The sequence below is a fragment of the Prionailurus viverrinus genome, chromosome A3 (genome assembly GCF_022837055.1).
Source record: "Prionailurus viverrinus isolate Anna chromosome A3, UM_Priviv_1.0, whole genome shotgun sequence".
In the NCBI taxonomy this organism is placed as follows: domain Eukaryota; kingdom Metazoa; phylum Chordata; class Mammalia; order Carnivora; family Felidae; genus Prionailurus; species Prionailurus viverrinus.
In genome coordinates, this window is record NC_062563.1 from 106,042,009 (window position 1) to 106,066,195 (window position 24,187).

Here is a 24,187-nt window from a genome sequence, read left to right on the forward strand (position 1 = left end):
AAAGGAGTCAACCATATTACACCTGAAAGGCAAAAAAAATTATATAAAAACCGGAAATAACATCTTTTATTTTTGCTATCTCTAGAGATGTCTTTCCAGTATCCTAACCTTTAATAATTTTTTGACCAGGTTGAAATTAATTCCTGCCAGGAAGCATAGTTTCACCCACATGCATTTCCAATACTCTTAAATGTAAAAGCAAGTTCGGCCAACCAGCTATTTTTACAACCTTGCCACAAAGACTCACAAGTCCCCACAGAATGAAAATATTCATGCAGCTTTAAAGACTAATGTCAAGAGTGGGAAAAAACACAAGACAAAGCAAGAGATCGTGGAAAAAAAATTGTGCTAAAAAGAATGAATTTATAAAAAATCTTTATTTATGCAACGAAGCTACATAGAACCAAGATATTGTATCAGATGGTGTCCAAAGCTATACTTTATTCCAAGATCTATAAATACTGGCCAACAGAAAGGTTTAATTTGGCTGTGAAGAAATGTAATTTTTCCACTAAACTATGGGCAGTGGGGAGAGGAGATCATGCTCATAAAGTGGTATGATTGGAAAAGTAACCCTTTAATCGAGGTAAGAACTCTAAACTATTCTTATTTAACCTAAGATACAGTTTACCCTCTATCTTTCACTCAAGGGAATTAAAAAAAAATTCAAGAGTTGATCTGATATGCAGTATCAAACACAGTACACGGAAAACACAAAATAAATAAGCTTCTTTCAACATCATATAGCAACCTAGCCCTTAGCAGTTCAAGGTCTTCCACCAGTGAAATATAATACATCCTTTGGAAGTTTAAAACATTAATGCAAATTCCAACGTGGGTTGAAAACAATTGTTGATTAGAGTAAACACATAATGGTATTTCATCATTGTATTTCTATATCAGAATGAGAGCTCATCACATAACATTTCTATTCTACCAAGAATGATTTTATTCCCCATTCTTTTTTACTAGTTTAAGGACAAAAGTAGGGCAGAAGAAAGTCTTTTCCCTAAAAACACTTGAAAATACGCATTCTTGGAATTTAAGTACTTCTGCCTTTCCCTCCTCCAAAAAAGACTCAAACTACAAAAACAAGTTTACATCTAAGAAATGTTAAAATTTAATAAATACTAACAGGGGCACCTGGCTGGCTCAGTCAGCAAAGCATATGGCTCTTAATCTTGGGGTTGTGAGTTCAAGCCCCACGCTGGGTGTAGAGATTATTTAAGTAAGTAAACTTTTAAAAAATACTGATAATGTTATGCCAAGGGAATTTACGAAGGGCCTTTTAAAGGGTGCAGCATTGAGCCTGGGTGGCTCAGTTGGTTGAGCTTCTGACCTCAGCTCAGGTCATGATCTCACGGTCTCTGAGTTCGACCGCTGCATTGGGCTCTGTGCTGACAGCTCAGAGCCTGGAGCCTGCTTTGCATTCTGTGTCTCCCTCTCTCTCTGACCCTCCCCCATTCATGCTCTGTCTCTCTCTGTCTCAAAAATAAAATAAAACATTAAAAAAAATTTTTAAAGGGTGCAGCACAGGACCTGGGACAATTATTCTGAGCATCAGTTTAGAAGGTGTGTAGAGGGGTAGCTCTCTGAGGGAAAGAGGGCACCCGGAGGGCTTCTGAATGACCACAACTTCCCCGTAACTGTAAGCATCTTCATTAGGAAATATGTAAGACATTGTTGCTGTATTCTAACCTCTGCCAATAAGTGCTGTACGTATTAAGTAAAATACCTCTTCCAGCTAACTCATACCTCTTTACCCTGCCCTTGCCCACTTGTGGATGGTGATGGTGGTGGGGGGTCGATGGTGGTGATGGAGCCACTGATGGTGGGGGAACAGCAACATGCTCCAGGAAAGATACACGGTGAGGACTCACTGTCCCATACAAGGGAGAAGCCCTAGGCAATGGTAACAACCAGTCTTGTGGGGTTGTGCTTCCCAAACGTGCAAGGGGCACACTGCTGCTCTTCACTGTACACCCACCCACACACTTCTATTCGTCTTATACTTTTTATGACATAAAGGGACCTGTGCACTATAGCCCTGAAAGGGGAAATGTTAAGTATGAAAAGAGAAAATGTTTTAAGGCCACCAGCTCTCTGTAATGCCTTAAAGTGTTGTTTATTAAACACATAGAATAAAGCCAAGAATGCTTCTTATATCTTGGGTGAAAAAAACAAGGTAACAGAGGAAAAGAATAGAGACTATCTGGACTCTAGGTCTAGGATCTGTGTTGTGCCACGATGCCTACTTGGCTCGTAAGGGAAGGAATATGGCCCCTGAAAGCCTTAACAATAAATGGGTGAAGGCAGAAGCTGCCATCAAAGATGCCTCTCACCTCAGCTCGGCAACAGAACTGGCCAGATCCAAGAGGATTTTCCTAAGTATTCTCTCCGCTTCTCTGCAAGAAGACTTTCCCATCTATACCGTCCCATTCTTAACCAAAATTGTCATGATACAATTCTCTTTACTCTTTTGTAAAATGTATAGGTGACCAGGGTACTCAGTCTTGTGAATGACCATTTCCTAAAAGCATGTGGTATCACTTTAGAAACCCCCCCAACAGGGGTCAGGTGTCCTTCCCAGGTATTTCACCTCTGCCACAGCACTTACTACACCGTGTTACAACACCACGTGCCTGCGACCCCAGGACAAAAGGCTTTCAGAGCACAGAGTAGCGTCTGGTCACTGTTAACATACCTAGCACCAAGAACAGACACTTGCTCATCCAGAGATGCTCAGTGGATTATTTACTGAAGGAGTAAGAACAAGATATTGGAAGGAGCATGGCCCACTAAAAAGAAATGGATTTGGGATTTCCAATTCTAGTTCTAGAATGTCACTCACTTGCTTGATGTATAATCCTGAATAAGGTATACCAAACACGGCCAATAATAATTCTTATCTACCACCATCACGATCATCTATCAAAATGCCACCACAGTAAATATTTGGATTTTCTCAACTTCATTCCTTCCCTTTGGAGAGATCTGAAAGCTTAAAACGAATTCCTAGTTTCCCACACACAAAAAGTTGTGCAAGGAACTGGCATAAAAGGTATTGAGAGGCTATGAGCCCAATGAGGCTGGGGTCACCTTCCTGAGACCCTTAGCAGTTAGCCAGGAGCGGCTGAAAAAGTGAAGCTTTGATGCAGCAACGTCCATTCTCAGGTGTCATGAAAGGAGTGAGCGTCAACAGCTTCTGGATATGACCTCTACAATCTTGGACTGAGGCTTCAGGTGACCACTGCCAACTTCCACTTTCCTGGCTCTGCAGGACAACTGAAAAAGCATGCTGCCAGCTTAGCTGCAGGGAAAGCTTCAGAGGGAGCAGCTTCCCATATGGGTCAGTTCTCTGAACTGTTACGGGAGTCCTCCTGGGGCCGAGCCTAGGATACGACCTTCAGTCTTTCCATTATTTCATAAGCACCTAATTCCCAGTAATAGATCATATGTAGGCTGGTTTCTGTTTCTCTCAAATGGTTCCGACTGATATAAAAAGCACTGTTTTGGGGCGCCTGGGTGGCGCAGTCGGTTAAGCGTCCGACTTCAGCCAGGTCACGATCTCACGGTCCGGGAGTTCGAGCCCCGCGTCGGGCTCTGGGCTGATGGCTCGGAGCCTGGAGCCTGTTTCCGATTCTGTGTCTCCCTCTCTCTCTGCCCCTCCCCCGTTCATGCTCTGTCTCTCTCTGTCCCAAAAATAAAATAAACGTTGAAAAAAAAATTTAAAAAAAAAAAAAAAAAAAAAAAAAAAAAAGCACTGTTTTCTGCATACCTCATGATTTACCAGGTACTTTATTCATTGTATTCCACATAACTCTCAAGACAAGGAGGGTAGGTAACAAGGTAGAAAGTATTAGTAAGCCCCTTGTAAAGAGGAAGACACTAAGGCTCAAAATGATTGATTAATCTGCCCAAGGCACATGGCAAAATTAACATTAATATCCATGTCTGGCTCAAAAACTTGTTTTTCTACACAGCCAAATTGGACAAACATAAAATGGGGTATAGCCATATTTACCTTCTCCAAAGTAAATTTAAAAAAAGAGATAGATAAAACAGAAAAGCAGCAATCAGAGGACAGAATATTGGTCTGTCTAGGTAACCTTGGGTCAAGGACTTAGCCACAAAGTACAGTTTGAACAGATTACGTATAATAAGATCCTTCCAGGTCTAAAATTCTATAGTTTGAAATGCAAAATGAAAACATACTTTGAGCAATTCTAAATACAGGCTATACGCGCACGCGCGCGTACACACACACACAGGTAAAAGCACTAATAGAAACACAGGTGGCAATAGGAAGCTACAGAATTCAGTGTGTTATTACTATACCTCAATGCTCAATGAAACAATTTAAAAAGTAATCTGTGGAAAATTTTAGATTAGCTACTGACTACAAAAATTATTTTCATTCAATTAGTCATATGAAAATACAAAACAGGAGTCTACAAATTAAGTTGAAGCTAACACAAACCTTTAAAGAAGCTTAACAAAATCTAATTATTGGAATGCCTCACTTAATAGTCAATAAACAATGTGACATCAATTTTAAAGTATTAATAAAGTACTAGCTTTGTTTAGGGGCAGCTGGGTGGCTCAGTCAGTTGAGCATCCAACTCCTGATTTTAGCTCAGATCATAATCTCACGGTTGGCAAGTTCAAGCCCCGAGTCAGGCCCCACGATGGGTAAGGAGCCTGTCTGGGACTCTCTCTCTCTCTCTGCCCCTTCCCTGCTTGTAATTGAGTGCGCACTCCCTCTCTCTCAAAATAAATAAATAAACTTTTTTTTTTTTTAAAGGGAAGTTTAAAAAGATAATAGCAGCCATTGACATTCAAAGTAACGGATCAATAAGAAAATGTGTACCATAAAACATAATTAACTTGTCAAATAAGAAGCCTCGGTAATATTTACAGTTGACAATAATCTGGTTAATGAGACACAAACTTGCCATAACTGCTAATTATAAAATGTCATTCCCCAAAATAAAAACATTTTAAACAGCAAGAGAAAAATGTCCTTATAAATGAACATTTATTACTTTTAATGCTGCAACAAAAAATAGATTTTTGTGCCAACTCCAATCAACTGGTAGTAGCTGCTTGGAAAGGACTGAGAAGGGTCTCCAGGGGCAGAGTTAGGGCTCGGTGTCTCAGATTTGCCATATTTGGCCCTGGACTCCGAAAAGGAGAATGTCAGGCTGACATCAACGTACGTACACACGTAACAGACTAGACTAAGAAGCAACAGACCTATGCGCCATACTCTCATAATGTCAAACTTCCTAAGAAAATACAACAGACATCTAGAATTCGAATATGTTTAGCCTTATCCCTGCTAATAAAATTTGTGGTCAAAGTACAAAAACTGGAATGAAGAAAAAGTTCTTCAAATGCCAGGGTAATTTCTTTTTTAATGTTTATTTTTGAGAGAGAGAGAGAGAGAGAGAGAGAGAGAGAGAGAGAGAGAACATGGGGGAGGGGCAGAGAAAGAGGGAGACACAGAATCCGAAGCAGGCTCCAGGTTCAGAGCTTGTCAGCCCAGAGCCTAATGTGGGGCTAGAACCCATGAACCATGAGATCGTGACCGGAGCCAAAGTCAAACGCTTATCCGACTGAGCCCCCAGGTACCCCATCTTTTTTTTTCTTTTCCTTAAGTTTATCTACTTTGAGAGAGGGTGTGATAGGTGTCGGGGAGGGACAGAGAGGGAAACAGAGGGAATCCCAAGCAGGCTCTGCACTGCCAGCACAGAACCCACTAACCTGAGATCATGACCTGAACCAAAGTAGGACACTCAACCAACTGAGCCACCCAGGCACCCAGCCAGGGTAACTTTCTATTGTATTTTCCCTTCTCTCTTTAGTATTCCTCTTCCGAGCACAGCTGGCTCTTGAACATCATGGGCTTGATGTGCAGGGGTCCACTTATAAGTGGATTTGTTTCAATAAAAACAGCATATAAATGTATTTTCTGTTCCTTATGATACACTTAATACATTTTTTTTCTCTAGCTTACTTTATCGTAAGGAGACAACATACAATACGGATAGCATACAAAATGTTAATTGCCTGTTTATGTTATCAGTAAACCTTCCAGTCAACAATAGGCTATTAGTAGTTGAGTTTTTGGAGAGTCAAAAGTTATACACGGACATTTTACTGTGCAGGGGATTGGCACCCCACACCCCTGCACAACTCAAGGGTCAACTCTACTACAAGTTCGACAAATGGGCTGAACGAATCACAAAATAGACACAGCTGCTGATGAAATAAGTCACCAAAGTATTATATCACAGAATTCTCCAAATAAGCCACACAAAAGGGCTAAGAAATAAAAGAATGACACCAAGTGAACAGAAATCACCAACTTCTGTTAGTAGGAACTCCATAAAGAGAACAGAGAGAACAGAAGGACAACACTGGGACACCTGGGTGGCTTAGTCGGTTAAGTGTCCGACTTTGACTCTGGTCATGATCGCATGGTTCGTGAGTTCAAGCACCGCATCAGACTCTCTGCTGACAGCGCAGAGCCTGCTTCAGATCCTCTGTCTCCCTCTCTCTCTGCCCCTACCCTGCTTGCGCTCTCTCTCTCAAAAATAAAAATTTTAAGGGGCGCCTGGGTGGCTCAGTCGGTTAAGCATCTGAGTTCGGCTCAGGTCATGATCTCATGGTTCATGAGTTCAAGCCCCACATCGGGCTCTGTGCTGACAGCTCAGAGACTGGAGCCTGCTTCAGATTCTGTCTCTCTCTGCCCCTTCCCCACTCATGCTCTTTCTCAAATATAAATAAAACATTAAAAAAAATTAAAAAAAAAATAAAAATTTTAAAAATAATAAAATTACTAAAATAAATAAAGAACCACACAGAAACAGTAATCTTAGACGAAAACACTCCTGAGCTGAAAACAAAATAAAGGTCCTCCCTCACTTCAACATATTTACCAAAAATAAACAAAATGGTTACTGAAATAAGTCCAACATGTAGACGTAGTCTGGTAAAATTTCAGAACACCAATTCTAAAGGAGAAAAGCTTCCAGAGGACAAAACATGTTACCTACAAAAGAGTGAGAATCAGACTGACATCAGACTTCTTATCAACAACACTGAATTCCAGAAGACAATGAGGCAATTGCTCCAAAGTTCTGAGAGGAAACTATTTTGAACCTAGAAATCTATAAAAAGCCAAACTAGCATTCAAGTGTGATGGTAAAATAGAGACATTTTAAGGCAGGCAAAGATTTAGAAAGTTCACCACCCACAGACGCTTGCTGAAAAAAACTTTGATAGCGACACATTTCAGCAAAGCAAAACACAAATGTAATTCAAAAATAAAGATAACTTGGATACAAGAAACGGTAGCAAGAGAACAAATGAGTAAAACGAAGATATAAACCTTAAAAAGCAGCTATGTAATGTAAGACGGACTTATATGTAATAAGTACTGAGAACAGTGTCTGGTACGATGTGCTGTTATTAAGTCATCACTACTTAACTCAAAAATTCCAGAACAAAATGCTGTATAATGTCAACATTGGAAGGTAGAGGACAGGGAAGACAATGTACGCTCAGTTTTTCCTTATTCTAAGGGGAGAATAACTGGTGGGAAAATATAGGGTTAACCGCGTCCGTTTAAACGTAAGGTATATTTTTTCCTTTATTGACTTAAAAGATTTTCCCATTACAAATTATTTTAACAAAACTTAATAGAAAACAGGCAAAAGGTTTAAACAGAAAAGGAAATATAAGGTGGCCTCTATAAAAAAGCCACGCTATTGTAAGAAATGTAAAATAAAACTATACCAAGGTATCATTTTTTTTTACCTATTAGATTAGTAAGGATCAAAAGCCTGATAGTAGGAGCGCCTGGATGGCTCAGTCGGTTGGGCGTACGACTCTTGGTTTCGGCTCAGGTCATGATCTCACAGTTCGTGTTTGAGCCCCACATTGGGCTCTGTGCTGACAGTGCGGAGCCTGCTTGGGATTCTATCTCTCCCTCTCTCTCTGCCCCTCCTCCCCCCCCCCCCCCCCCGCCAAAAGTAAATAAATAAACTTAAAAAAAAGGCCTGATAGTAAACGTATTGGAAAGGGATTAGGCACTCATTCACTGATGGTAGGTATAAACTGGTACCTTATCTGAGGCAGGCAATTTGGCAATGTTTATCAAAATTACAATGTACAACCTTGAGACCCCACAATTGTGATTCTAGGAATCTATCCTAAATATAGATACTCTGTTCATACATGCACTAAATGATATGCACTCTGCAGAATTGTGGAACAGTTAAAGGATGATAAACCCAGTCCTCCACCAGTATATAGGGGTCAAATTATAGTACAAACTGTGGAATACAATGCAGTCAGTAAAAGAAAGTAATAATATGGAAGGATCTCCAAGATAAATGAGAAAAAAAGCAAGGGCCAGGAAAAGTAATACAGTGCATCAGAAGTCTTCAAAAGGTGAACTTGAACCCCTCTGTGAGTACATGAAGACATTCCATGGGACACAGCAACACAGGTTTAAGGAAGCTGATTTTTTTTTTAAGTGATGAAGACTTTTTTTAAGTTTATTTATTTTGAGAAAGAACGTGTGCATGAGCAGGGGAGGGGCAGAGACAGAGTTAGAGAATCCCAAGCAGACTCCCCACAGTCAGCACACATCCCAACACAGGGATCCAACCCATGAACTATGAGATCATGACCCGAACCAAAATCAAGAGTCAGTTAGATACTTAACCAACTCTACCCATGCAACCTGACTGATATTTTTAATAAGCTATAGGCCCAATGTGGGGCTTGAACTCATGACCCTGAGATCAAGAGTCACATGCTCTACCAACTGAGCCAACCAGGCACCCCCCTAAAGAGATCAATTTTTATTTTTATTTTTAGGAGATCAATTTTCATTTACTTTTTAAAATGTTTATTGATTTTGAGAGAGAGCGGGCCTGCATGCATGCAAGCAGGGGGAGGATCAGAGAGACAGCACAAGAGAGGATCCCAAGCAGTCGCCACACTGTCAGTGCAGAGCCTGACAAAGGGCTCAGTCTCACAAAAAACTGACTGAGCCACCCAGGCGCCTCCAGGAGACCAATTTTTAGATCAACTTCCTCAGATACTAGTTCCTGTTCTGCCTGAGAACTAGCACAAGGTAGAGGCATCTGGCTGACCCTTCTTTTCTCATTTCCACGACCCTCTTATCTCTCTACCACCTTCAACCTTACAGTGAAACACAACCCTGGAGAGTAAAAACCAAACAAACACACAATATAATCTCTAAGAAGCCACTTTAACCAAAACATCAGAAACATACACAGTGGGTTTTGTGTCTTATACATATTTCAGTTACAAAAGAAGTGTGGTATTAGCATTGGGGTATTTGGGTATTGGGATGTTATGGATTCAGAAATATTTAAGACTGTGGCATTTCATGTCTCCCTACCAAATTGATAATGAACAATTTCCATTTAAAGACTTCACTTTTGGGGGCGCCTGAGTGGCTTGGTCAGTTAAGCATCTGACTCTTGATTTCTCCACACTGGGTATGGAGCCTGCTTGAGATTCTCTCTCTCCCTCTGTCCCTCCCCAACTGAATGGTGGTCAAAAAATACCATCACCCTAGGGCACCTAGGTGCTTCAGTAGGTTAAGCATCCAACTCTTGATCTCAGCTCAGGTTATAATCTCATGGCCATTAGCTCGAGCTCTGCATCGGGTTCTGCACTGACATCGTGGAGCCTGCTTGGAATTATCTCTTGCTCTCTTGCTCTCTCTCTCTCTCTCTCTGCCCTTCCCACTCTAGTGCTCTCTCTCAAAATAAATACACTTCAAAAAGATGGGGTGCCTAGGTGGCTCAGTCGGTTAAGCATCTAACTTTGGCTCAGGTCATAACCTCACAGTTTGTGGGTTTGAGCCCCGCACTGGGCTCTGTGCTGACAGCTCAGAGCCTAAAGCCTGCTTCGGATTCTGTGTGTCCCCCTCTCTCTGGCTTTCTCCCGCTCACACTCTGTCTCTCTCTCTCTCTCTCTCTCTCTCTCAAAAATAAACATTAAAAAAAATTTTTTTTTTTAAATTTTTTTTTTCAACATTTATTTATTTTTGGGACAGAGAGAGACAGAGCATGAACGGGGGAAGGGCAGAGAGAGAGGGAGACACAGAATCGGAAACAGGCTCCAGGCTCCGAGCCATCAGCCCAGAGCCTGATGCGGGGCTCGAACTCACGGACCGCGAGATCGTGACCTGGCTGAAGTCGGATGCTTAACCGACTGCGCCACCCAGGCGCCCCAAAAAAAATTTTTTTAAATAACATGTCCACTATACTTCACTACAAAATAATTTTTTAAGACATTAAAAAAAAAAAAAAATCACACCTGAGAAAACAGTCCCAAGAAAACAAAACAAAACAAAAAAACAGGTGCCAAGCTAGCTCAGTCAGTAGAGCATCGACTCTTAATCCCAGGGTCTCTTAATCCCACGGTTCTGAGTTCAAGCCCCATGTTGGTTATAGAGCCTATTTAAAAACGAACAAAAAAGAAAAGAAAGTAAAGAAGAAAACAAGGAGTGTAAAAACTAACAAGACCATCACAGCAAGACTCCAAGCATTGTCAAAAGTCTGTCTTAGAAATCAGAAGGAAATGGCTGCCTTGGATATGCATAGCACTCACTAAAACCGCAAAAAAGAGACTCCAAAAAAGTCAGTGTGATTTAGCTGCCTAGTCTGTCAATGAAGACTGGCTTGACCATTAAGGTTTACTGGTGATCATTTTCCAGGATTGAATAAATGAAATCTGTAGTTCCAACAATCTGATGAAAATATATTTAATAAATATCAATTTACATATATTTAAATATATTTTAAGTATATACATAAAATTCATAATCTTCCCAGACATAAATTTAAATGTAAAGGTTTATTTATTTATTATTGGTTTTTTTTAATGTTTATTTATTTATTTTTGAGAGAGAGCACATGAGTAGGGGAGGGGCAGAGAGGGAGAGAGAGAATCCCAAGCAATCCATGCTGTCATCACAGAGCCCAACATGGGGCTCGATTTCACAAACTCCAGGATCATGATCTGAGCCGAAATCAAGAGTCAAGACACTTAACCAACTGAGCCACCCAGGGACCCCTAAAATGTAAATGTGTATTTAAATGAACATTATTTCAACTTCCTCCAACATTTCTGAATATATTAGTTTAAATAAGGTCCTGGGGGGCCTGGGTGGGCAGCTAAGGTCTGACTTCAGCTCAGTTCATGATCTCACCGTCCTTAAGTTTGAGCCTCTCACTGGGTTTTGTGCTGACAGCTCAGAGCCTGAAGCTTGCTTCGGATTCTGTGTCTCCCTCTCTCTCTGCCCCTCCCCTGCTGGCTCTCTAGCTCTTAAAAATAAACATTTTTTAAAAACTTAAATGAGGTCCCTATGATGGTTAATTTTGTGTCTCAAATTGGCTAGGCTAACCACTGCTCTCATTCGAAATATAATCTAGGTGTTGCTCCCAAAATATTTGGTAGATGTGATTAACATCAGCTGAATCTAAGCAAAAGAAGAGTGTCCTCAATAATCTGGGTGGGCCTCATCTAAACAGGTGAAAGTCCTCATGAGCAAAACTGTATTGCTCTGAGGAAGAGATTCCACCAACCAGCCTACCAGTCAAGATTTCCAGCCTCTACAATCATATAAGCCAATTACTTGCAATAAATCTATTTATGATTTACATAACCAGGTGGAAATTATATAGGTGTGTGTAAGTACACAGGAGGTATGTATGCGTGTGTGTGTGTATGTGTATATGTATACGTATAAAATCTACAACTGGTTCTGTTTCTCTGTATATATACGTATAAAACCTACAACTGATACAATTTCCAATAGATAAAAGAGTAAGAAGTACAATTAACAGTCATTTGTTAGGTGGTGTTGGTGTTACTGTGCTTCTCAGAAAATGAGACCACGAAGGACTCTAATTACTGGTTAATAAACCTCTTCCAAATCTGGTGGTTTCAAATTCTCTTCTTTCAGCAAAACTGAAGGAGGACCTAATTGAATTGTCAGCTACTAAACCATTATTAAAAATCACTTTTGATGAAAGTCTGCTATATGATTTTTCACATATAACTCAGAAGAACCAAGAAAGAGACACTTGCAAGCTCTGAGGGCAGAGATTTCTGTTGCTTTGTTCACTGCTTATCCCTGGAGCTTAGAAGGGTCCAGAACATAGTAGGAGCTCAAAGTACATTCGAAAAATGAATAAATGAGCAAAACTCCACCATTCTCATCTAATAACTTACATGAAAACATTTTGTCAAAAGCTACATCTATAAACCCAAAAATCACAAAGAGAAAATGCCAAACCCTGTCTCATTCTAGCAATGAGTTACATTTACACAAGCATTCATTAACTAATTGGGAGTGAGAGGAAACCCCATCTATCTTGTTAAGAGATGATTTCTGGTAAAAATGTATTTTTATGTGTAATAATTATCATATTTTTAATAATACTAGTACTATAATAAATCCAAAAGAAATTTTTAAGACTCTGAGCCTTATGAATGCAGGAAATATAAATGTTTTTAATTTTTATTTATACATTTTGTTGCAGAGAAGGATATGACGATGAATAAAACTTTCATGCATAAAATACATCAGGCTAAAATTCTGTGGAGAAAACAAAATGGAAAGGAGCTCAAGGAAAAAAAAGGATCACATAAAATTTCAAACTGTTAGAACTGGTTCTCCCTATTTTTAACCTGTGATGGTGGGCAAATTTTTACATTCTTTCTTTTCCACTGGAATACTTTATTTATTGTTTATTTTTTTTTTAGAGTAAGTGAGTGAGACAGAGAGAGAGAGAGACAGGGAGGGGCAGAGAAGGATCCAAAACAGGCTCTACACTGACAGCACAGAGCTCAATGTGGGGCTCACGCTCAGGAACCGCAAGATCATGACCTTAGCAGAAGTCAGTCGCTTAACTAACTGAGCCACCCAGGTGCCCCTCCACCAGAATACTTTAACGTGTGATATAACAATTTATTTTTAAACATCACTGTTTACAACATACGAAATATTACATCTTTGCGACTATTTTAATTTAAGTAAGCTCTACACCCATCATGGGGCTTGAACTCACAACCCTGAAATCAAGAGTCACATGCTCTACTGAGCCACTGAGCCAGCCAGGCACCTCCACAACTATTTTAAGCTTTAGATATCAACTTTGTATTTTTTTCATTTTTTTTTTTATTTGAATAACATTGGCACACAATGGTACATTAGTTTCAGGTGTACAATACAGTGATTTGACAAGTTTTACATTAGGCTGTGTTCACCACAAATGTAGTTATCATCCATCACCATACAACCAATTACAATATCACTGACTATATTCCTTCTGCTGTCTTTTATTCCCATGATGTATTCATTCCATAACTGGAAGCCTGCATCTCCCACTCCCCTTCACTAATTTTATTCATCTCTCCACCCCCACCCACTTCTGACAACCATCAGTTTTTTCCTCTATATTTATAGCTCTGGTTCTGCTTTTTGTTTGTTTATTCCTTTGTTTTTAAGATTCCCATATGAGTGAAATCACATGGTATTTGTCTTTAACATTTCACTTAGCATAATACTCACTAGCTCCATCCATGTCGTCACAAATGGCATGATCTCATCCTTTTTTAAGGCTGCATAATATTCCTACATGTGCACGTGTGTGGGGGGTGTGGGTGTGCGCACACATGTGTTGTGTGTTATGTGTGTACATCTTCCTTATCCATCCATCATTGGGATACTGGGTTACTTCCGTATCTTGGCTATCATAAATAATGCTGCAATAAACATTGGGGTGCATATATCTTTTTGAATTAGTGTTTTTGCTTTCCTTGGGGAAGAGGGCAGTATTACTGGATTATATGGTATTTCTATTTTTAAATTTTTAAGGAATCTCCATACTGTTTTTCACAGTGGCTATACCACTTTACATTCCCACCAACAGTATACAACAATTATATGTCAACTTTACAGGGACACCTGCATGACTCTGTCAGTTGGGCATCCAACTCTTGATTTTGGCTCGGGCACGATCTCACAGTTTGTGAGTTCGAGCCCATCAGGCTCTGCGCTGCAGAGACTGCGTGGGACTCTCACTCTCTCTCTCTCCTTCTGTTCCTCTTTCTCTACCTCTCTCTCTCAAAATAAATAAACTTAAAAAACAGATGTCAACTTTACAGTGTATAGGAGAGTAAAGGTTTTTTTAAATAATTAAGGGAGGGGCGCCTGGGTGGCTTGGTCGGTTAAGCGTCTGACTTCGGCTCAGGTCATGATCTCACGGTCCGTGAGTTCGAGCCCCGTGTCAGGCTCTGTGCTGACAGCTCAGAGCCTGGAGCCTGTTTCAGATTCTGTGTCTCCCTCTCTCTCTACCCCTCCCCTGTTCATGCTCTGTCTCTCTCTGTCTCAAAAATAAATAAACGTTAAAAAAATTTTTGTTTTTTATAAATAATTAAGGGAAATAATTTTGAGAGCAAAAAACATAAAAACCACTATACTGTGCCATCGTTTTTGTTTAAAAAAAAAAAAAAGGTTGGGAAAATGCATGTATACACATATATACTATTTCCTTCTACATACATTGACTTTCCTCTAGAAAAGACACCGGAAACTAGTAACAGTGATGATCTGTGGGGGAGATTTAGGGCTTTGGAGACTTGATGTGGGGAGTTTTTACACTATACTTTGGTACCCTTTAAATGTTAGCCCATATTCAAATATTACCTTTCAAAAAAAAATTTTTAACAAGTAAAATAAATAAAATGTGAAGAAACAAAAAAAATGTGAAGGCAAGTATTACAAGACTACAAATAGGATGAATGCTTTCCTAAAAAGAAGAAAATCTGATAAAACCAATACAAGGAAAGGAAGGAGGGAGAAAACACACACAGGAGTTAAAATAAAATATGATTAAATACAAAAGAATTAAATATCCTTACTGAAGTTAGAGACCCTCGGAATGGGTTTAAGGAGACCAAAAAATGAAAACAAAATTAATCCAGCTGTAAGTGGATTAAAGAGATATGACACTCCAGATTAAAAATAAAAGGATTTGGGGCGCCTGGGTGGCTCAGTTGGTTAAGGGTTCGACTTCAGCTCAGGTCACGATCTCACAGTCCGTGAGTTTGAGCCCCACGTCGGGCTCTGGGCTGATGGCTCAGAGCCTGGAGCCTGCTTCTAATTCTGTGTCTCCCTCTCTCTCTGCCCCTCCCCCGTTCATGCTCTGTCTCTCTCTGTCTCAAAAATAAATAAACATTAAAAAATAATAATAATAAAAAAAAAGGATTAAAAAATGTATAAACTAGGGTGGCTCAGTCAGTTAAGTGTTGGACTCTTGACTTCAGCTCAGGTCATGATCTCAAATTTGTGGGATTGAGCCTCCCATCAGGTTCCGTGCTGACAGTGTGGAGTCACTTGGGACTCTCTGTCCCTCTCTGCAGGGCTCGAACCCCACAAACCACCAGATCATGACCTGAGCCTAAGTCAGATGCTCAACCAACTGAGCCACCCAGGCGCCCTGGGTAGGCATAGAGATTACTTTAAAAAATAATAAATTACCTCAATTTTTTTTAAAAAAGGACTTACTATAAAACACGAAAGAAAACAAACAAATCTGACTTTTTCCCTCTCCATTCTTTGTTTTCTTCCCAGCGTATGATAGCATCACTTTGCCAAGGTCCATATAAAGTTCTATTAGGATTTTGACTGGAATTTCATCAATCTTATAGATATATTTGGGAAAAATTTAAACATTTACAACATTGAATACTATTTTCAATAACAAGCTACTGAATTTACAACTTCTACATTTTCCCGTTTCATTAATTGTTGCTTTTATATTTAATAATTCCTTCCCTCTTTTGGATTTATTTTCTTTTTCTCTTCTATCTCAATGCCTGGCTTTAATAATTACTTCCAGTCCTTTTTTTCAAGGTGTGCTTTCAGTCTTCAAATTTTCTTTTTCTTTCTTTCTTTCTTTCTTTCTTTCTTTCTTTCTTTCTTTTTTTCAATTTATTAATTTTGAGAAACAGAGTGAGCAGAGGAGGGAGAGAGGGATGGGGAGAGGCAGAGAGAGACAGAGACAGAGACAGAGACAGAGAGACAGAGAGAGAGAGAGAGAGAGAGAGAGAGAGAAAATCCCAAGTAGGCTCCATACTGTCAGCACAGAGCTGGAAGCAGGGCTCGATCCCACAAACCATGGAATCATGACCAAAGCCAGAATCAGGGTCAGACCGTTAACCAAGTGAGTCACCCAGGCACCCCTGATGTATTTAAATTTTCTTTGGAGTGTCACTCTGGCCTCATCCTACAGGTTTTTAAGATATAGTACTTTCATTGTCATTCATCTTGGAATCACTTGCTACTGAAGATTTTATTTCTCCTTTAGCACAAAAGTTGGCTATAAGCATGTTTTTTAAATTTCTAAATTGGATACTCACATGGCTTGTTATCCTTTTATTGTTGTTTACTTCATAGCCTTGTAGACAGAATGTTACTTGTGCATTCCTATTTTTGGTATTTGTTAAAAGGTTTTCTTTGGGCCTAATTTATAGATGAATGTTATAACAGTCTGTCTTTTAACAGGAGAATTTATCCCACTCACATTTTTTGTCATTTGATATGTGTGGCCTCATTTTGGCCATCTTGTATTTATTTACCTTATTGTTCTTTATCCATCTTCTCTTGAGTTGGGGCCTATTTGGGACCATTTTAAACTCATCTATTAATCTAGTAACACAAGTGAAGTAAAATCAATGTATTTTTCCATTGGTTATCCTTAAATCAAGATATAGTGAATATAGTAATCTATTATTCAACATAACTGAGGGGCACCTAGGTGGCTCAGTTGGTTGGTTAAGCGTCGGACTTTGGCTCATGTCATGATCTTGTGTCTTGGCTCATGGGTGCAAGCCCCATGTTGGGCTTTGCACTGACAGCGTGGAGCCTGCTTTGGATTCTGTGTCTGCCCCTCTCTCTGCTCTTCCCCTGCTCCTGGTGTGCTCCCTCTCATCTCTCTCTCAAAAATAAACATTAAAGGGGCGCCTGGGTGGCTCAGTTGGTTAGGCGTCCAACTTCAGCTCAGGTCATGATCTCATGGTTTGTGAGTTCGAGCCCCATGTTGGGCTCTGTGCTGATGGCTCAGAGCCTGGAGCCTGCTTTGGATTCTGTGTCTCCCTCTCTCTCTGCTCCTAACCCGCTCATGCTCTGTCTCTCTCTCAAAAATAAACAAACATTTAAATAAACAAACAAACAAACAAACATTAAAGAAAAGAAAGAAAGAAAAAGAAACGGGGCAACTGGACGGCTCAGTCAGTTAAGCATTCGGACTGCAGCTCAGGTCATGATCTTGCAGTTCTTGAGTTTGAGCCCCACATCGGGGTCTGCACTGACAGCGGGGATCCTCTCTCCCTCTCTCTCTCTCTGCCCCTCCCCAACTTGCGCACGCATGCACACTTTCTCTTTCTCTCAAAATAACTAAACTTAGGGATGCTTGGGTGGCTCAGTGGGTTAAGCATCTGACTTCAGCTCAGGTCAGGATCTCACACAGTCTGTGAGTTCAAGCCCCACATCAGGCTCTGTGGTGACAGATGAGCCTGGAGCCTGCTTTGGATTCTGTGTCTCCCTTCATCTCCCTCTTCGGATTCTGTGTCTCCCCCTCCCCCACTCACAACCCCCCCCCCCCAAAATAAACATAGAAAAATTAAAAATAAACCTTAAAAAAAGAAATATAACCGAATACCTATTATCTTCCCCTTCCCTCAGAAAAGACTTGTATTTCCCTACTCTATTTATGCTTTTAAAGTATACTTATTTATTTTGAGAGAGTGAGCATGCAAGCAGGGGGACAGAGAGAGAGGGGGCAGAGACAGGGGTGGGGAGACACAGACTGCCAAGCAGGCTCCACACTGTCAGCGTGGAGCCAGATGTGGTGCTCAAACTCACAAGCTGTGAGATCATGACCTGAGCCGAAATCAAGAGTCAGATGCCCAACCGACTGAACCACCCAGGCGCCCCCTCCTGTTTTTTTTTTTTTAATGTTTATTTATCTTGAGAGAGAGTGTGCAAGCAGGGGAGGGGATGAGAGAGAGGGAGAGAATCCCAAGCAGACTCCACATTGTCAGTGCAAAGCTTAATGTGGGGCTCAAACTAATGAACCATGAGATCGTGACCTGAGCCAAAACCAAGAATCAAGACTCAACTGACTGAGCCACCCATGCGGCTGCACCCAACTGCTCTGTGTCTAATGATCTGATAAATACAAACTTTTATTCCTAAATTAGATATTTGTATACTAAAAAATACCTTTATTGGATCACTCATACTGTTATTGAATTCTCAACTTTAAATAATTTGCTCTTCTATTAAGAAATATAATCCTCGGGGCGCCTGGGTGGCGCAGTCGGTTAAGCGTCCGACTTCAGCCAGGTCACGATCTCGCGGTCCGGGAGTTCGAGCCCCGCGTCGGGCTCTGGGCTGATGGCTCAGAGCCTGGAGCCTGTTTCCGATTCTGTGTCTCCCTCTCTCTCTGCCCCTCCCCCGTTCAAGCTCTGTCTCTCTCTGTCCCAAAAATAAATAAACGTTGAAAAAAAAAAATTAAAAAAAAAAAAAAAAGAAATATAATCCTCATTCTTTTATTGGTAACTTTCTTTTTTTTAATATTTATTTTGAAAGTGCATGCACACATATGCGCAAGTGTAGGAAAGGGGCAGAGAGAAAGAAAGAATCCCAAGCAGGTTCCGTACTGTGAGAGCAGAACCCAACGTGGGACTTGATCTCCCAAACCACGAGATCATGACCTGAGCCAAAATCAAAAGATTGGCCGTTTGGCAACGAAGGTTGGGCACCTTTTTTTAACTTTTTCTTAAACTTTACAGGATCCTCAGTTTTTCTTTGGTGTTCTGAAATGAAGTATCTGCAACTTTTTTTTTTCATTCAATCTAAAGACTGTCCTTTAATTCTGGGGAAATGTAATTCTTTTTAGTAATTTCTCCTTTTCATTTATTTTCTTTCCTTTCATTTATTTTGATTTTTAATGTTTATTATTTATGTAGAAAGAGAGAGAGTGTGCATGCAAGAAGAGGGGCAGAGAGAGAGGAGAGAGAGAAGAGAGAGAACCCCAAGCAGGCTCTGTGCTATCAGCACGGAGACTGACGTGGGGCTCAATCCCAGAAACCGTGAGATCATAACCTGACGGACCTCAAGAGTCCGATGCTCAACAGACTAAGCTGCTCAGGTGCCCCCTTTCATTTATTCTCATTATTTAAATCCATCAGTGTCTTTACCATTCAGTCCTTCTAGTTATTCTTTTATTTCAACAGGCATTTTTAACTTCCCCAAAACATGTGCTTATTCTGATTCTTCATTTATAACTGTATGTGTTACGTAGGATCAACACTTATACACATAAACATATATGTATGTAGAAATTCACACATGAGGGGCGCCTGGGTGGCGCAGTTGGTTAAGCGTCCGACTTCAGCCAGGTCACGATCTCGCGGTCCGGGAGTTCGAGCCCCGCGTCGGGCTCTGGGCTGATGGCTCAGAGCCTGGAGCCTGTTTCGGATTCTGTGTCTCCCTCTCTCTCTGCCCCTCCCCCGTTCATGCTCTGTCTCTCTCTGTCCCAAAAATAAATAAAACGTTGAAAAAAAAATTTTTTTTTTAAAAATTCACACATGAATATCTATAAATTTCGCCTTTTCACAAATGTTTCAAACCTGGGGTTAAAACTTATGTATTCATATCATTATTAGTTCAACTATATATTGTGCCATCTGTCTATGTTGACATGTGTGTGTTTTCATTTGAATGGCTGAAGGGATTCCAGAATATGTGCAGTAAACAAAGTTTGTTTAGTTTAGTACCCTATTGCTGGACACTTAGGTATCTCTCACTTTTTGCTACTACAAAGGCACATTTCCTTGAGTACTTGCCTATGATTAGTATCCAGTAATGGAAATACTGAGTTTTAATTTTGCTAGGTATTCCCAAATTCTCCCTTAAATTCCAGGTCAAGGCAGTATCAATCTTAGCATAGTATAAATAATTTTAACTTTTTTATTACTTGAAACTTTAATCTCTAATTTTCGGGAATTAAGGAAAAATTAAGTATTTTTTAAAAAAAAATTTTTTTTAACGTTTTTTTATTTATTTTTGAGACAGGGAGAGACAGAGCATGAATGGGGGAGGGTCAGAGGGAGAGGGAGACACAGAATCTGAAACAGGATCCAGGTTCTGAGCAGTCAGCACAGAGCCCCACGTGGGGCTCGAACTGACGGACAGTAAGATCGTGACCTGAGCCCAAGTCAGACGCTTAACCGACTGAGCCACCCAGGCGCCCCATTAAGTATTTTTTTTAAGTAAGCTATATGCCCATCATGAGGCCTGAACTCACAACCCCTACAGGGTATAATACTGAGTGAGAGATAAATACAGTACGATTTCACTCATATGTGGAATCTAAAAAACAAAACAAATAAATGAACAAACAAAAAAACAAACTCATAAATGCCAAGAACTGGTGGGTTGCCAGTAGGGGAAGAAGGGCAAAATAGGTGAAGGGGATTAAGAGGTACAATTCTCCAGTTATAAAATTAAAAAGCCATGAGGCTGAAAAGTACAGCATAGCGCATATAGTCAGTAATACTGTAACAGTGTTGTATGATGACAGATAGGAGCCACACTTATCAAGGAAAGCATAGCACGATGCTATATAATAGAACTGTCAAATCACTATGTTGTACATCTGAAACTATTACAACAAGAACGTTAGACACCTGATAGATACGCAGTATATAGCAAAAGGCAGTCCAGTACCAGAGCACTGATTTACACGATTTTCAATGTCCCTCTGAACGTTTATATAGGTGAAAGACATGACTCTGTTACTGGAAACTAGGGCGAACTCCAGTTTATGGATGAGAAAGAAGTATTTTGGATGCAGTTTTAATATAACTGGATTTTCCAGGAATGCAGTCATCATATAAAAACAGAGACGATTTTGTGGTGTTCAGAACTTACCAAGAGCACCATTCTGAAAAGTCTCCAGAGTTCCTAATATAACATTTCAGTCTAATTTATAACTGCTGCATTGCTAGCAATACCATGCATGCATGCAGACATTTCATAATTCCACGGTCTTCCACTACAGTCATGCCCCACTATTTACACAGACTGAAATACAGTACGTATGATCTTATTACATTACATATTCCATTATTATAGTCTATTATTTTACGTTTTTTACTTTATATATCAGTTAGAACATAATATTGTTCGTTTTGTTTACATTATAAGTTATACTATCGATGGATTTCACGTCAGAATAATAAAGAGGGTATTTTTCCCGACTTGTGCTCACTGTGGCCAAAAATTAAGAGGAAAATATTCAGTGTAAGTCAATGTATCAAAAGAAAACAAGGTTTACTCAAAGAAAACTAATAGTTCATTAAATATTTTTAGTAAACAGTCATAAACTTTGATATTGACCTTAAACTGTCATCGAAATTACACAAAAAAAGAAAATCTATTATGATCCTGTTCCAGTTAACTATTGCGGAGTTACGAATCACCCTAAAACTTGATGGCACAAGACAACGACTATTATATTTTGCGCACAAGTTCAGTGGGTAAGGAATTCGGACACAGCACAACAGTCTTGCTTTTGCTTCACAATGACCAGGGCCTGAACAGGAACTCAAATGGGTGAGGCCAGATCAACTGGCTCCTTCAGCCACATGTCTACCACCTGGGCTCTCAGCTAGGGCTGTCAACCATGGCATCTATCCATAGCCTCTCCATGTGGCTTGGCCTTCTCACAGTATGGTGGCTGACTTCCCAACAGGAGTATCCTGAGAGCAAACATTCCAAGGGAACCAGGCAGAAGCTGCATGGCCTTTTATGACTTAACTTAGCCTTGGGAGTCACATAGCATTACTTCCACCACACTGTCACACCACACAATGACAGAGACCCCATCTAACAATGGAAGGAATGTCAAAGAATTTGGGGACCACATTTGAAAACCCTCACAGATTCTTTTCAGCCAACCAAGATGCTAAAACAAAATGACTGATAGTCTGGCTGTTCAGATCTATTCCCCTCGCTGCTGAGTTTAAAGCCACAAATATTTATATCAACAAATGTAACGAATAAGACACATGAAGCCTCAAAAAATGATCAAGACCAGGTTCCCAACAGTAAAGAACTTAACACTGAGCACTCAGAAGGTACAAACTGTGTGCTAAGACCAGGAAAGAAAGCTGGAAAGGACAATGCAGCTATATTCAAAACAATCGGTTTCAGTATTTTAACGATCAGTTGTGATTACTGGTTACAAATCTTTTAAAAAGAGGTGCAATTCTTTTTATAAAATCCTACTTAAGTCCAAAATACCTATAAAATATAATAAACATTCTATATCTTTTTAATAATTATAAATCATGTATTATGAGAATCTTTAAAAAAAATTAAGTTCCCAATATGCCCTTTGACACCAAAACATTTTATGAGAACATGACTCAGACCGGGATGAGATAAGAACTGGGTATAGAAGTCACGTCACCTTTTACCTGTAACAAATCTATAACCTTATCGATTAATAAGATTACCACATCCTGAAATATCTCATTATTTAAAATTTTAAGAATAATGTCAAGGGGCACCTGGCTGGCTCAGTCGGAAGAATATGTGACTCTTGGTCTCAGGGTCACAGTTCAAACCCCACAGTGGGTATAGAGATTACTAAAAGAAATAATAGTAATAAACCTAAAAGAAAAAAAAGAATGTCAAAAAAAGAAAAAGAATGTCAACACTACTTTCTAATTCTACTCAAAACAGTAACACAAAAATGCCAAGAATTATTAACAACATGGTAACAATATGAACATGACTTAAGGTAGGTAGGATCAGCCTCTTTCCAGTTCTCTCCAAGAGCTAATCCTGGTTTTATAATTTTGAGTTGGAATAAATATAAATTCCCATCTTCTTTCCTTTTCTGCCTTCACAGAGCTCCAAGTGTATGCTTATTGTAGTGGAAACACAGGAGTAAACAGAATGAGCATTCATCAGAAAATAACTATTTTCACTCACTTCCCTGTGTCCCAACTTCAGCCCACACTAAGTGACATAACAATGGAAAAGCTGGGAAGAAAATTCTAAGGAAGGAAGAGAGCAGAGCAGTAAGTACAGTAAACACTTTACCTTCTGCCAAACAGTTTAAATAAAAAGAAAGGTGACATAAAATTTAACTTTCTAAAGCTTTGCATTTTAAGAATCACAATATAGGGGTCGGCGGCAAGATGGCGGCTTAGGAGGACGCTGGGCTCACCGCACGTCCTGCTGATCACTTAGATTCCATCTACATCTGCCTAAATAACCCAGAAAACCGCCAGAGGATTAGCAGAACGGAGTCGCCGGAGCCAAACGCAGACGAGAGGCCCACGGAAGAGGGTAGGAAGGGCAGCGAGGCGGTGCGCGCTCCACGGACTGGCGGGAGGGAGCCGGGGCGGAGGGGCGGCTCGCCGGCCAAGCACAGCCACCGAGTCTGGCTTGCAAAAGCGGAGGGGCCTGACGGACTGTGTTCCCACAACAAACGCGACTTAGCGTCTGGGAGGTCATAAGTTAACAGCTCTGCTCGGAAAGCGGGAAGGCTGGAGGACAAAGGGAGGGAGAGCTGCTGAGCCCCCTGACAACAGAGCTCAGTTTGGTGGGGAACAAAGGCGCTCGCCAGCGCCATCTCCCCCGCCCATCCCCCAGCCGAAATCCCAAAGAGAACCTGTTCCTGCCCAGGAACTTGCTCGCTCCGCGCAAACACCCAACTCTGCGCTTCGGCGGAGCCAAACCTCCGGCAGCGGATCTGACTCCCTCCCGCTGCCACAGGGCCCCTCCTGAAGTGGATCACCTAAGGAGAAGCGATCTAAGCCTGCCCCTCCTGCCCCCGAGCACCTTGCCTACCCACCCCAGCTAATACGCCAGATCCCCAGCATCACAAGCCTGGCACGGTGCAAGTAGCCCAGACGAGCCACACCACCCCACAGTGAATCCCGCCCCTAGGAGAGGGGAAGAGAAGGCACACACCAGTCTGACCGTGGCCCCAGCGGTGGGCTGGGGACAGACATCAGGTCTGACTGCGGCCCCGCCCACCAA

General features: G+C 40.6%; 1 protein-coding gene and 1 non-coding gene across 8 annotated transcripts in view; both read right to left on the reverse strand.

The window, feature by feature from the left end:
- MTA3 (metastasis associated 1 family member 3) overlaps positions 1-24,187 on the reverse strand; it is a 230,301-nt gene that overhangs the window by 136,686 nt on the left and 69,428 nt on the right. The gene's annotated exons all lie outside the window — the stretch shown is intronic.
- On the reverse strand, positions 8,782-8,854 carry TRNAK-CUU (transfer RNA lysine (anticodon CUU)). Its single transcript has one exon. It is a non-coding gene; the product is annotated as a tRNA-Lys (tRNA).